The 15,679-nt window shown below is 36.2% G+C and overlaps 1 pseudogene; it reads right to left on the bottom strand.

Moving 5' to 3' along the window:
* LOC115518663 overlaps positions 1 to 15,679 on the bottom strand; it is a 141,702-nt pseudogene that overhangs the window by 96,588 nt on the left and 29,435 nt on the right.

Below are 15,679 nucleotides of genomic sequence, written 5' to 3'. Positions count from 1 at the left end.
TCTGCTGCAGAGGAGCACCTTTCATCTAGAAATATGGGAGCTACTAGGCCCTGTAGAATATGTGGATTCCCAAATGTTCCCACTCCTATTCCTGCAGCAGCAGAGAGGGAGCAGGGGAAATTCCTACTGATGCCTGATATACATACAGATCCATCTAGTCTGGGCAATCTGTCCACAGGGTCTGTAGTTGCTATTCAACTCAGCACTGACACCATGTGGATGGAAACAGGAATAAACTGCATCAACCAGGGGACTGATTGATGTCAGTCCACCAGTTTGGCTGGTGATTGATTACTCATGAGCCCTGGCTATTAACCATTTGCACTGACAGTTCGACTGTTCTAAAGGGGTTAACCCTATGGCTTGGACAATGGGAAGTCAAGGGTTGATAATCATAAATAAGCCCACAACCAGGCGCATGTTAGGGATGAAGATGTGTGGAAAGACATTTGGGTTCATCTATAAACTATTGAGGCAGTTTTCACCATCTTCCACATCCCAGCTCATAAGGCACTAACACCCCCCTAGCAATCAGGAATGTCCTAGTTTGTGTACTAGGAATGTCCTAGTTTGTGTACAAGCCCTAGCAACTGACCCTTTGGTAGAGAAGCAGATTGGGTACATAAAAAGAGTGGCTCCCATAGAGCCTGGGTGGGATGGTATATTGCATAGGCTGCTGCATTGTCCTTGAAGTACAATGCTGTTACAGTGCAGTAATAGCATGTCTTGTATGTTCTAAATGAGGCCCAAGGGAACTGCCAAAGGAGTCTGGGCCATCCACTGGAGTTCCCAACCTGTGAGGGAAGCTAGTATTGATTTGACAACGTTCTTCTTCTAATGTGTGATGCTATAGATTCCCTCTAAATACTGTTATAACTTCCTCTCACAAATTTTCTTACATTGTGTTTTCATTTTTATTCAAGAGTTATGTATATCACTTTCAATTATTTATTTGGTCTGCATGCTATTTAGAAATGTGTTATTTATTATTTAGATTGCAATTATTTTTGGGGTGTTTCTAGATATCTTTCAGCTGTTGACTTCTTATTTAATTTCACGATTAGAGAATGTACAGTTGAGAGAATATACAGTGCATATTTGAAACTATTGAAATGTATTGATATTTTATGGCCCAGAATATGGTCTTTCTTGGCAAATAGTCTATGTGTAATTGAAAATAATGTTTCCTACTTCTGTTGGTTGGGGCACCTCATAAAGGATAGTAGATAAATTGGGTGGTAGTGATATCTAAATCTCTATCCTTACTGACTTTCTGTCTACGTATTCTATCAATTATTGGTAGAAGGATGTTAAACTCTCTGGTTGTAACTGTGGAGTTGTCTATTTCCCCTTCTGGTTCTCTTGAGTTTTTGCTTCATTTTGATCTCTGTTATTAGGTGCATAAATGACTAGGATTTTTATGCTTTCTTAAATTGACCTCAATCATTATGAAATGACACTATTTAACCCTGGCAAAATTATGTGCTCTAAAATATACTCATCTGATATTAATATGCCCTCTCCACCCTTTGTTTGATTAGCATTAGCATAGTATATCTTTCACCTTCTTTTATTTCTAATTTACTCATATTTTTATATTTAAAATAAATTTCTCATAAAGAACATACAGTCCAGTATCGCTTTTTAAGAAACCCAATCTGATAATTTTTGCTTCTTGATTCCTGTGTTTATTCTGTTTACATTTAGTGTTATTATGCATGCTATTGGATTTGTATCTATCATCTTGCCTTTATTTTTAATATACCCCATCTCTTTATTTCTTTTTTTTCTATCTTTTGTATTAATAGAAAGATTATTAGTATACCATTTTATTTTTTTGTTGTTGGCTTATTTGCTATAATTTTTGTTTTATTGTTGATTGTAGTATGCATATTTAACAATCACAATATATATTCAATAATACTGTACCACTTCAGGTACAGTTCAAGAACCATAATTATTTTTCCAGTACTCCTCTGATTGCTTTATTTTCAACTAAACTATTCCTTGACCCTAAGTAATAGCATTTCTGGTGTTCAACTCAGGGATAAAATTCATTCTTGGCTTTCTTTGCTAACTCAATTACTTTGAGCTACTTTGGACTTTATTTGTCTAAGATTTTGTCACTCATACCTCCTGTCCCATTCCTTTTGTTCTTTAGTTATTACGTACTTTTAAATATTTTCTAACAGTATTTAATGGGGCTTTAAAGGGGAAATGGTACATGCATCATTAATCAATGATGTTTAATCAACAGGAACCACCATTTCATTTTAATGATATGTTTATATTCAGACATACTACCTTGTAGGAAGACAATTTTATAGCCTATATATTGCCTGAGTGTAATGCTTACACTTCCTCTATTTTTCCTTACTCAGCGCATTTCCATTACCAGCCTCTCTATAAGCTCTAATGTGTTTTCAGACTGAAAACCAAATTTCATTACCAAATCCTTAGTATTTGCCTTGTATTTTCTCTTTCACCGAAACTTGTTTTTCCCTGGACCTTGTTCACTTCCCAAGCAAGCATTTCAAGTGAATGCAGCTCTTTTTTCACATGTTCCTGTTACTGGTAGAGGCAGAAGTCAAGTTTTTGTCTTCTCTACTGAAGTCCATATTATTTGGTTATACCACCTTTTTCCAATACTCAATTTTATAGTTCATCAACATCTAGATTACTCTCATGTTATAAGTAATTCAGATCCTGACTCACAGTTTTCCTCTTTAGTCATTCATTATTGGTAATGACAAAGAATCACATTGGTATTAGAGTCAGACTCATTAGGATTGATTTCTAGCTGTGATATTTACCTAAAAGATATTGTGATAGATTATTTGCACTAACTCCAATTAATGTTTTTTACTCAAATATTCTTGGCAAAGTGACTTTTCAGCTCCTTCCATTAAGAGTGAATTCTACTTTCCCGCCTCTTATATCGTTAGTGGATTTTTGACTTGTGTTTGAGGGATATGGGGAATATGAGAGTTTACCAATTTCTTTTTTTTTTTTTTTTCTTTTTTTTATTTTTGGGACAGAGAGAGACAGAGCACGAACGGGGGAGGGGCAGAAAGAGAGGGAGACACAGAATCGGAAACAGGCTCCAGGCTCCGAGCCATCAGCCCAGAGCCTGACGCGGGGCTCGAACTCACGGACCGCGAGATCGTGACCTGGCTGAAGTCGGACGCTTAACCGACTGCGCCACCCAGGCGCCCCTACCAATTTCTAAGATAGGCTCATGGGATCTCTTCCTCAGAACTCGACTTCTGCCTTGATAACAAAGCCAGCAAAGGAGATAGACTATAAAGACAGAGACGAATCATCTCAGCTGAGGTCATCTTTGACGAGCCAGTCCCAAGTCTACTTAGCCAGCTGGTCACAAATATGTAGGCGAGCCCAGCAAAAATCTACCAAGCTTGGATCAAATCAGCAGGACTGCCTACATGATCCTCAGAATTATTGTGCATTATTATGGGACAATTGTTTCTATTTGTAGGCTCTTGAAGTATGATATGAGCTACCCAAAGTGCATAGTTCAATTGTTGTCATTTGGTAGGTATTTAATACATGTACTTATCATTCTAGATATTATTATTCACAAAAACTGTAATGCCAACGTTTATACTTCTTTTAATACCTTGGACAAATTGCCTTCAATGCTTCATAACTTCAATAATTTCAATCCTTTTTTTCTTCTTCAACCAATTTTCAAAACAGCTCTATATCATATTATCTCACTAGTTAAAAAATTCTACCTATAAAACTCAAGATAGAAAATCAAACTTCTAATTACAATCTTCTTTCATTACATTGTTGAATGCCATGAAGCCAATAACTATGATAGACTTTGATAATTTTAAGTTTAATATTGAGTAGAGCTCAATAAAACAGACAAAAATATTGTAAATAAAAAAAAAAAAAACCAAGAGACTAGAAGAAAGTTGTCAGCTTTGTTGGGTCTGCATTAAATGACCAAATAAATTTTTCATCAGAATTGATTTTTAATGAACATTTCTCCACAAAGATTCTGATGCTAACCTTATTATAACTAGATAAGCTTAAAACGGCAAGACTACAAGTACTAATATTAACTACCAAACCAAATATACACAGACCAAATAACTGTGAAGATCACCAAGAAAAAAAAAAAGTGGAGTACTAAAATGACCCTTGAACATAGGTCGATTTAGGAAACACTCATGAGTTTTGTACAATAAAATAGAAACTCCCTGGAGAACTCTTCAAATCAACTCCACATCTCTGGAAATTTAGTAGCCTTGATCTTTTCTGAGTTTACGAACCCACTTTAGGTCAAGAGAAATTACATCTGAAGAAAACTGTGTCAATTTCTAACTTAGGCTTAGGAAATCCTGCTTAGTTCTATGTTCTCTTTCTCTCACAATTGTTAACTTCAGTGTACTGTTGAGTGAATAAAACCTTGAAGTGAATAATTACTGATTTATCCTGTATCCTTCATGATATCTAATAGTAGAAAATATATCATTTATTTTGTCTCATGTTCTTTTACTCTCTTTTATTTCTTTATTCTCATTACAATTTTCAGATGTTCAACAATTCCCACTTGTTTAGCCGACTCAAACCGCCCCACCCCCACTTTTATTTTTGGCTTCAGTTGCCACATTGGGCAGTTATTTGACATCACTTGACTTTTTACCTCTTACTATTTTTGGCCAGTTATTTCAAATCCCCCAAATTGTCTTCCTGCTATCCTGTCTTTCCTTCCTCTAGAGAAGCCTTCTTTCAACTCTGAAAACCCCAAATTTATCATATCATCATTTTCTTGTATTTCTCTACCAAAATTATTACAAAAGTTTTGTATTTTATGATTTCATTTTCTCAAGTCCAACTTATTTTGTTAATGGCTTCAATCTGCCTTTCACCACCATCTTGTTACTGAAATAGTTATAGTCTGCCTCTATCTCTCTTGCTTTTGCACTGATTATTTTCACCTCTCCTTAACTGAGATATGTACATAATCATGCCATTGTTTTGTTCTCCCTTTGACTTTGTTTTCTTTTTTTCTATTTACCACTTTCCCTTTGAAATGTTTTTCTTCCTTGGATTTCTCAGGTGGTCAAAATTTCAATTCACCTTTTAATGCCTTAAGGACCTGGGATTCTGTGCATCTTCATTTATTAATTTATTCACTTAACAATAATCTTTTTGAGGTGCTTGTGTGGCTCACTTGGTTAAGCATCCAATTCTACATTTTGGCTCAGGTCATGATCTCACGGTCCTCAGATCAGTTCCCATATCCTGCTCTGCCCTGGGCTTGGAGCCTGCTTGAGATTCTCTCTCCTTCTCCCTCTGCTCCTCCCCCACTTGCATGCATGGGTGGGAGTTCTCTCACTCTCTAAAAATAAAAAAATAAATAAATAATAAAAAAACCAATAATTTCTTGAATAATTGCTATCTGTCACACACTTTCGCAGACTGGAGATATATAATTATGAAAAGGAAATAAAAAGTCCCAGATTTCTTTCAGCTATGTCTCATGTATGATACAAACAACAAAACAATGTCAAAACTGTGTACTAAGGGTGAAAATAGGGATTTTCAGAGGATCAGCCATGGGCTTTTATGGAGTAAACACATAATCCATACTGGAGGGTTGGAAGTGATCAGAGGAAAGTGTTTCATTCAAGGCATTGGCATCACATAAAACCAGTCAGATGGCTAAAATTAAGGAGAATTAGGGATGTGACTGCTTGCAAAGATAAAGATTTTAGAAGCACCCAGAGACCAACAACAGAAAAAAAGACCATTACCACCCACAGCGCTGAAAAACACAGGGAGAAATAGTGTTACTGGAGTCCAGGGGAGCTGGAGCCTGAAGAAAGGCCAACCTTATCTGGGTTGAAGCTGCAGTGCTGGAAGAGAAAATACCCAGAATTCTCCATTCCCCTAACCTTCAAATCCCTATCCTTCAATCTGTCATTAATGTCTGCTATTTGCTAAATTTAACTAACAGCAAACTAGTAGGGAGCCCCTGGTGTCAACCACCAGGAGTACTGAGCAGAGAAGAGAATTCAAGGGTTAGGGTGGGGGAAGGTGGCATATTGCCAGTATAGACTACTTCTCTTGTCAATAATATTTATTCTTACCATTTACTCAAATGAAGAAATTCTCATTTAGAGGAAGCATAAACTGCCACTTTATTCTTATCTAGAATCTAAATGATAACACTACTATCATTATTCTTCACACTAGTTAGCATGAAAGAAGCAAATAATATATATATACATATATATGTATATATATACATATATATGTATAATTTCTGTAATCCTGACTCTTTCTAGTCATGAAACCAAAAATAAAAATTATAACTTTTTATTTTACCATCATCTATTTCATATTCTCTTTTTCCTCTATGAGCTGGTGAGATAGCCCTATATTGGCTTACCTAATTGACTAATTCAACAGAAACTGGGTCTTAAATCATTCTGTTTTAATTTTCATGTCCTTCATAGTATGAAATAAAAATTCTAGAATCTTAACTGCATTTATAGGAAGACACTATTATGTCCAGGCTTCAAACAATCAACCAAGCAAACTCTTAGAGCATTCCAAGTGCTTTAGCTAACATATGAAGTTGCAAAACTCAGATAAATACACCAACAATGGAAAATCTGTTACTATGTGATATCAGGTTTTGCTTTCTTTGACCTAATAACTGTAGAGTCCATTTGAATCCATATTTCTCTTGGTAAGATCTTGCAGGTACTTGCAGGTACATTGATATGTACTTTATTTCCCCATAGAAAAGACCTTTCAGTTCTCCTTATGTGTGACATGCTGGTATTTAACTCTGGAAGCAATGAGAAGTGTTGAGATTGTGTCTTTCGGAAAAGAGGTATTATCTCTGCATAATATTCCTGCTACAGTTGAAGTTATTGAAAGGCATTTAAACAAAGAAAGGTTTTTGTGGGTTCAAATTCAGTGTATGAACTGGACCACTGTATGCCCAAATTCTCAATTCTCAGGGATACGCTTCTCCCTATTATTTTCTTAAGTGTAGCATGAGAAGAAACTTGATGCATTGATGTATTTTATTGGAATAAAAATTGTGCAACCCAAACAATCAGTTTTTGAGTCAGGTGTTTAGCCTGTTAGTCTTATGCTTACAGGAGAAAAGATAACTTTTAAAAAGGGACTCATAAAAACATTCAAGTTCTCTTCTCTAGCCTTGAATTAGGTATATTTATTTTTTATACTTTTCAGCATTCTCTGATGTCACTGGCCTCTTCTATATTCTTTATATGTGTCACTGTCACTATTACAATGAATTACAAGGACCACATAATCACCCAAGTTCTTGTGCTATATTGGTGAACTATCCTAAACTACTACCAATGGTAATCTGGATAACTGTGATGCAATGTATTCCACATATGAGTACCTAATTTTTCCCCTCACTAAGAGGTCATGTTTTCATCAAATATATGAGCAATCCAGATGCATAACCTAATGTTAATGGTCAGATATTGGTTACCTTTCCAGAATTGAAAGGGCAAAGGGTAGGGTATAGTCTTATTGGAGCCACAGAATTGGGGCCATCTGATGGAAATTGTTGTTACAGAGAGACACAACTACTGTCTGAAAGTGGTGTCGAATATGGGGCGCCTGGCTAACTCAGTCAGTTCAGCATCGGTCTATTGATTTTGGCTCCGGTCATAATCTCACAGTTTCGTGAGTTCGAGCCCCACTTAGGGCTCTATGCTAACCCTGCAGAGCCTGATTGGGACTCTCTCTTTCTCTCTCTCTCTCTTTCTCTGCCCTTCCCTGCTTACATTCTCTTTGTCTCTCTCAAAATAAATAAATTTAAAAAATAATATTAAAAAAAGTGGTGTCAAAGAAAGGTGGTAAAGAGAATTACTTTGATGTCTCTTTACTTCTGCCCACTGATTTGTTTGTTCCTCCCATTTGAGGTAGAGTACAACTAGAAGCCAGATCATAAAAGATTCTAGTGATCCAGTCATGAAGTCAGCCTCCTGGCATGGTGAAAATTAGAAATTGTTAGAGAGTAGTTTGGAGATGTGGAAACAAACAGAATAGTCCATTTACGAAGTAACAGTTACACCAATGCATAAAATCCAGAGCATTTTTAACACATTCTTGTGTTAAAGAATATGATATCTGGAAAAATGTTGAAGGGAATGTTTTATGAATACACACACACACACACACACACACACACACACAATCATGTCCAAAATCTGGGTACTGAGATGTTGTATTTTTCTGAAATTAAAAGAAGATTGGTATGGCTGAGATGTGAAGTGGGAGGTGGTGAAAGGGCAGGTGCAGCAGACTCTTAGATAATGCCACAGTTTCTAAACCTAGTTGAGAAATTTAGATTTTTTGTCCAGGAGCAATAGAAAGACACTCAATGGTTTTAAGCAGGGATATGGTAAGGTAATTTTCCTTTAAGAAAGGGCATAGATTGGAAGAATAAATGCAAGATGTATTAGAAAAAAAATATCAGTGTTTTAGTTGATAAATAATGGGATCCAGAGTAAGAGCAACCATTGGAATGGAGATGACACATGGAGAGATATTTAGAAAGTATAAACAGCAGGACTTGGTAATAGGTGTGTGTGTGTGTGTGTGTGTGTGTGTGTGTGTGAGAGAGAGAGAGAGAGAGAGAGAGAGAGAGAGAGAAACAGTAATAAGTAAAGATGCCTATAACCGAAATGTATACATTTTACAAGGCTCTATTCTTGGAACACTCTCCTCTTTCCTACAATACCTTCCTTGTCAAACTTATTTGTAATTACAGGTGCCTCTATTATGCCAGTGTCGTTTCCAGCCTGTATCTCCAACTAAAATGTGTGTTTTTTTTTCTTTTTTTTGGAGAGAGAGAGAGAGAGAGAGAGAGAGAGAGAGCACAAGCAGGTAAGGGGCAGAGAGAGACAGAATCCCAAGCAGACCTTGTGCCATCAGTGCAGAGCCCAATGCGGGGCTCAAACTCACAAACTGTGAGATCATGGCCTAGGCTGAGATCAAGAGTTGGATGCTTAACTGACTGAGCCACTCAGGTGCCCCTCCAACTAAAATCTTCTTAATTTTTTTTTTTTTGAAATCCAGCCTCAGAGTAGCAGTTGCAAGGTAGTTCTGCCTAGATCACACTGATTTCTGAAACTGAACACGTTCTAACAGAAATCATTTGTCTTTCATTATACTTCAACCCATTTTTCTGATTTTCTGTTATTATTTTAATGGTGCCGTCATTCTCCAAATTTCTCATCCTTGAAACCTTGGAATCATCTTTCATTTACAACTCTTTCTTGGTTCATCATCATATGCAATCAAACAAGTCTTGTTGAATTGAACTTTTTGTAACTTTTGCACTCATCCCTTCTTTCCTCTGCACATGCTGACTTCGTCTCTACTATACTTTTAAGCCACCATTTCTTTCCAAATGCCCAACTGTGATATCCTCCTAACTAGTTTGATTAGATTTTAATTCCAATACATTAGGTAAAATTAGTATCTCTAACATAATATTGGGTATGTCATTTCCTATATGCAATATTATCAAAATCACTCTTTACAAACTAGTTTAAATCAGTATTTGACATCATTCCATTCATTACATTTTGTTTTCTTATTTTCATTCACATTGGTTAAAAATTTCTTTAGAAATCATAAAATTTGTCCTTTAACTGCAGTAAGTGTTTGGTCTTAATTCAATTGCTAACCATGTCCAATCCTTTATGTTAAAAATGTCTAGTTGGTTGTGAATATGAAAACAATTATCTATAGTCAGAAATACAGATTTTCTAAATAATGTGTTCTGACATCTACATATATCTGTCATAACAGCTATGGATATTAAGCCATCTGGACCATACAGTTAGTTAAATTGGTAAAACTACTTTAAAAGATTGATTCTGTACTGCCTCTTCAGACAGAATTTTTCTCAGTGCTTCTTAACAGTAATAGCTTCTTTATGATAACATTATTATAAACAAGAAGGAATTAATCATAATTGCTTAGTGAGAAAACATTTGACTTCCTGGAAATGAGATTTTTATATCTGTAAATGGGGACCATAGCACTTGCCCTACATACTTGACAGAATTGTTTTGAGGGCCAAAAGACACTTTAAAGTACAAATATAATATGCTAGAGAGAGAGATAGGGATCCTATATCTGTGCTTCAAAATCTCAAACACATATAAGGATGAGAAAACTGCTTGTTTTAGTTTAAGGACTACCATTAAACATGAATCCTTTCTGAAATTACTAACTGGGATGTTGGGCATGTTTAAGTAATACTTAAACTCACCAAGTAATTTCTCTTTTTATTTATTTTTAATTTTTTTTGTTTATTTTTGAGAAAGAGAGAGACAGAACCCAAGTGGGGAGGGTCAGAGAGAGAGAGGGAGACGCAGGATCTGAAGCTCTCAGCCCAGAGACTGACACGGGGCTTGAACTCATGAACCAGGAGATCACGACCTGAGTCGAAGTCAGACACTTAACTGACTGAGCCACCCAGGCACACCACTAAGTCAATTTCTATATTTGAAAAGTTAGGTTAAAATCTAATACTCATCTGTGAAGTCACTGTACTGTGCTTGGTGAGTAAAATTCTCATTAAGTCTTAGTTTATTCAATTCTCCTTGTTCTAGACAAAATAGGCCAAAACATATGAAATAAATTTCAAGTGTAGTAAAATTCAGTCAGTAGAATCATAATTGATATCCATTAGTTATATCTTTCTGTCATTTTGAAAAAAATCACAAAAGTGTTCCAGCTTCAGTTTCTTTTTTTTTTTTAATTTTTTTTCAACGTTTTTTATTTATTTTTAAGACAGAGAGAAACAGAGCATGAACGGGGGAGGGGCAGAGAGAGAGGGAGACACAGCATGGGAAACAGGCTCCAGGCTCCGAGCCATCAGCCCAGAGCCTGATGCCGGGCTTGAACTCACGGATCGCGAGATCATGACCTGGCTGAAGTCGGACGCTTAACCGACTGCGCCACCCAGGCGCCCCGCAGCTTCAGTTTCTAACAAATTTTCTAGCCACATTAGGTTAAAATACTAAACAAATAAAGATCAGCTTAAAGTTGTTATCATTGGAATTACAGGAAAATAAAATCAAAGGAAGTAATAGAAACCATTTCAAAACACAGGGGAAGAGGTTGGCATTCTTGTTTTTAAAGTTTATTATTTTATTTAAAAATGTTTATTTGTTTATTATTTAGAGAGAGAGAGAGCAGTGACTCCCAGAGAGAGAGAGAGAGAGAGACAGACAGAGAGAGAGACAGAGAGTCCAAAGCAGGATTTGCACACTGTCAGCACAACCCCTATGTGGGGCTCAAACTCACAAACCATGAGATCATGACCTAAGCCATGACCTGAGCCGAAGTCAGGTGATTTACCAACTGAGCCACCCAACTGTCCTGAGGTTACCATTCTTCAAACTAAATTCTTCATATCCGCAGGGCTCAAGGATGCACCAGAAGGCAGAGGTGGAGGGAAGCTTACAACAGACTCTGACACCTCCCCTAAGTAGTTACAGAGGCTTTTCCCAAAATCTTTTGAGAAAAGTTTCTGTTGTCACGTGTTCCCCTCCCTGCCACTTCCCACGGTAAGTCCCCCAAGGAAAATGTTTGAACAATTCCATTATAGAGGAAGGCATTTCTTCTCTGCAATGGATATTACTCTGCTACCCCACACTGAAATGTTGTTTCACATGATGGTGATGTTATGTCATTAAGAATACTACACTATGTTCACATAATTCTCTGTCAGAATGCAAATGAGTTTTAGTGATAGGCTGAACAACTGAATATTTCAGTTCCCAAAATCTATTAGTGTTACCTTACACGGTTAAACAGATTTTGCATATGCGATTACATTAAGAACTTGAGAAAGGAAATTACCCTGGATTATTTGTGCAGGTCCAATGTAATCACAAGGGTCCTTACAAGAGGGACATAGGAAAATCTGAGTCAGAGGAGAAGGATATGTGTCCGTAGAAGCAGAGAGCAGTGTGATGTATTTTGAGCATGGGGAAAGGTGCCACAAGCCAAGGAATGCAGGTGGCTTTGGCTACTAGAAGCTGGAAAGGGCCAGGTAATGGATTCTCTAGAAGGAACCAGCCCAGCTGGCACCTTGACCTTAGTCCAGTGAAACAAATTTTAGGATTATGATTTTCAGAACTATAAGAGAACAAATGTGTGTTATTTAGCCCACTAAATGTTTGGTAATTTGTTACAGCAACTAGAGGAAACTAATATAAGTAACACATTTGTATCTGTGGCTGTGATAGCAATATGTATGTGATGATTATAGCTTCATGTGACAGTGTTTTCTATGCGAGTTCCTATGAAGTTTCTCTACGTCATTCACACATTCATTTATAAACTTAATGCATGCCAAATATTAGCTGCTGTTTTAGGTTTTGCAGATTATATGTGTGTGTGTGTGTGTGTGTGTGTGTGTGTGTATTTCTACAGTGCCAGATCTTAAGGGTCCAGGAGGAGTTTGGTTGAAGGGATGGGATAGATATTAAAGAGGTAATTATGGTAAAGAGTTAAATCTTTGTTGGTATTGTGATTTATAACAAAAAGTGTATATTTGGTCTTCATCCTCAGTTCCTCACACTCGACTTCTAAAATCCTCATAAATTTCTAAGTGATAAGAGAACCAGGAGCATTTTTTTATTCTAATGAAGTGACTGTGTGTAAACTCCTGGATGACTCCTAGATGAGGGCTGGTTTCTGGTAAGACGAAGCCATGATTAGAAACTTTGGAATTGTCAGCTCTGCCCTTCTTTTGAGAAGGTGGAATGGCTAAAAATGGAGTTTTAATAATAATAATCAATCATGCCTATGTGATGAATGCTACATAAAAATATCAATATGTATAGGGTTGGAGGAGCTTTCAGGGTGATGAACACATTCATGTACCAGGAGGGTGATGTACCCCAAAAACTTATGGACAGAAACTCCCAAGCTCAGGACCCTCTCTGACCTTGCCCTGCCTATCTCTGCGCCTGGCTCTTTATCTATATCCTTTATCATACCATTTAATAAACTGGTAAACATAAGTAGGTGTTTCTCTGAGTTCTTTGAGCTGCTGTGGCAAATTAGTCAAACCCAAGCAGGAGGTTGTGGGAACCTCAGATTTATAGCCAGTTGGTCTGAAGCACAAATTACAATCTGTGGCACCTGAAATGGGGTGGGAACAATCTTAGGAGACTAAGTCCTTAACCTGTGGGATCTGATGCTATCTCCAGGTACGCAGCGTCAGAATAGAGTTAAATGGTAGAACGGCCAGTTGATATCACAGAAGATTGCTTGGTGTGGGGAAACAACAACAGCAACAACAACATACAGCTTGTGTCAGAAGTATTGTGAATGTGGCGATAGCGTGACAATAAAAGAGAAATACGTAGAAGAAATACTTAGGGTGTTCTAACACAATCCTATAAAATAGGTATGTATAAAGGAACATTGTGAGAACCTTAAGGGAGAACCTAACCCTATCTGGGAAAGGCTAGAAAGACTTCATGAATGAGATGATGCTTGGGTTAAGTCATACAGAAATAGAGGGAACTTTCCAGAGATATTAAGCCTGAATAGGATATTTTAAGCAAAAAAAAAAAAAAAATACAAAATATGACACATGGAAATTTTTAGCCTACCAAAAAAATTGGAATCTGGAGATTGGAGAGTAATTCCAAAGAGGATCATTAAATACATTAAAATTAGGCTGATGAATGTATGCAATGGAAAACAACTGTTAAAAAACAAAATGCAACTCAGTAAACTTTAAAGATCTTATTGGCTTTATTCAATGACTCATGAATTGGCAGCATCTGATCTACCAGATAGAAGCTCCAAGAAACTGTATACAATGAGATACTTTTATAGGTAGAGGGAGTGAAGACAAGGAAATTATACTAGCAAAAAGTAGATTGGTTGTGACAAGGTCACCTTCCTTCAGGTGACTGCAGTTTCTCTCAGGCAGATTATCTTATTTGTCCTGACCAGATGATTCCTGATTGGCCAGTTGAAGATTCCATTTCTGGGAGAGGCTGAAACTGTCATTAATTTTTGGTTTGATGATGTAGGTCTTAACATAAGTGACTCCATTTGGGGACTCTTATCTTGTTTTTACCACTCACTTACTATCTTTCACAAATAATTTAAAGATAAGGAAATCATACCTATCAGGTTATAAATGAAGGTGGGTGGTATGGCTAATTTGCTTTATGATGAATGAAAACATGATTTAAAGAAATATGCATTGTTTACAAGATGAGCACCAATGTTCCTTCTAGCTATATGCTTGTATGATTCTGTTAAGTCTAAGTGAAGTGTATTCTAACTTCCTAAACTGACAGAAATAAAACCTTTGAATACATCACAAGAAAAATAATTTATGCTTGATAGGAAGGTTCAGTTTTCTTTTTAAAGAACCTATTATTTGTGTGTGTGTGTGTGTGTGTGTGTGTGTGTAAGCATGGCATGAAGAAAAAAAGACAATTTTCAAATATTTGTGTGTTACCATGTATACAGATATCTGGGCAGTTGAAAAGATTTATTGTTGTTCGTTTATTTGTTTGTTTTACATTGCTTTTCATTAGAATGTTCAAGGATTGTGCAGCTGTAGTCAAGGTCTTTATTTATTTCATCCTATTCAGGATAACCTCTTTCTTTGGCAATAGTAATCTCACAATCCTCACATCTTCTCTACCACTCTTTTAGTGAAGTATGAATGTCTATTGTTTGCCACTGCTGTTACTCCTCTGATGTGAAGGCCACCTGTCATTGAAAAGAGTTACCATGCTCCAGTGAGGCAGATATGATGTTTTTAAATATATTCTAAGATTTATTTAATAGGTTTGACCTTTCCAGAAATTGTCCTTATCCATCATTATAGTACATGATCAATCATTTCATACTTCATCATCTATAGAACAAGCATTAACAATAGGAGAAAGAGTTTATATTCTATTTTTCTCTAGAGATTTATATCAAAAACAGTTTGGACAGCTCTGCTAATTAAGGACAGGAAACTCAAAAATGTAGACCAATATGACTACTTTTAAAAGGGTCAGGGTCTTAACTGAAATTTCTCTGAATCTATATTTTACTATAGATTTCAAGATCATAAAAAGTGGGTCCAGTGATTGTTCTGTGGCTGATTCCTATGTGATTGGTCTATTTGAATAAAGTATGCCTTGAATTCCGAGTTCCTTATATATTTCTCCAATATCTTGGTTAGTTTAAAATTAAGGTAGTATTTATTATTTTTCAAATATATAAAATAAACAGTTACAGGAATGGTTAATGAATCCCTGTATACTATGACTAGGTGCTACCAAAAATTTAACTGTTTCAAGGTTGGCTTTATTATTATTATTATTATTATTTTTTTACTATCACTGAAGTCTCATTCCAAGCAATGGAGAGATGTTGGAGAGGGCTTACTCACTGAATCTGCATTTAAGATGAGTAATTTGAAATACATAACTTATAACTTGGGTACTTTGCCCAAATTAATTTTTCATAAATTAAATTTTAATTTTTAAAGAAAAAAGAAGATTCCAATATCCTCAAAACTATAGGAATACTTCCTGAGCAAGATCTGGTCTCATCTTTCCAATATAATCTTAACAATGTCTATTGGGATAAAAGT

The sequence above is a fragment of the Lynx canadensis genome, chromosome B4 (assembly GCF_007474595.2).
Source record: "Lynx canadensis isolate LIC74 chromosome B4, mLynCan4.pri.v2, whole genome shotgun sequence".
Taxonomy (NCBI): domain Eukaryota; kingdom Metazoa; phylum Chordata; class Mammalia; order Carnivora; family Felidae; genus Lynx; species Lynx canadensis.
This window is presented reverse-complemented; position numbering and strand designations above follow the sequence as displayed.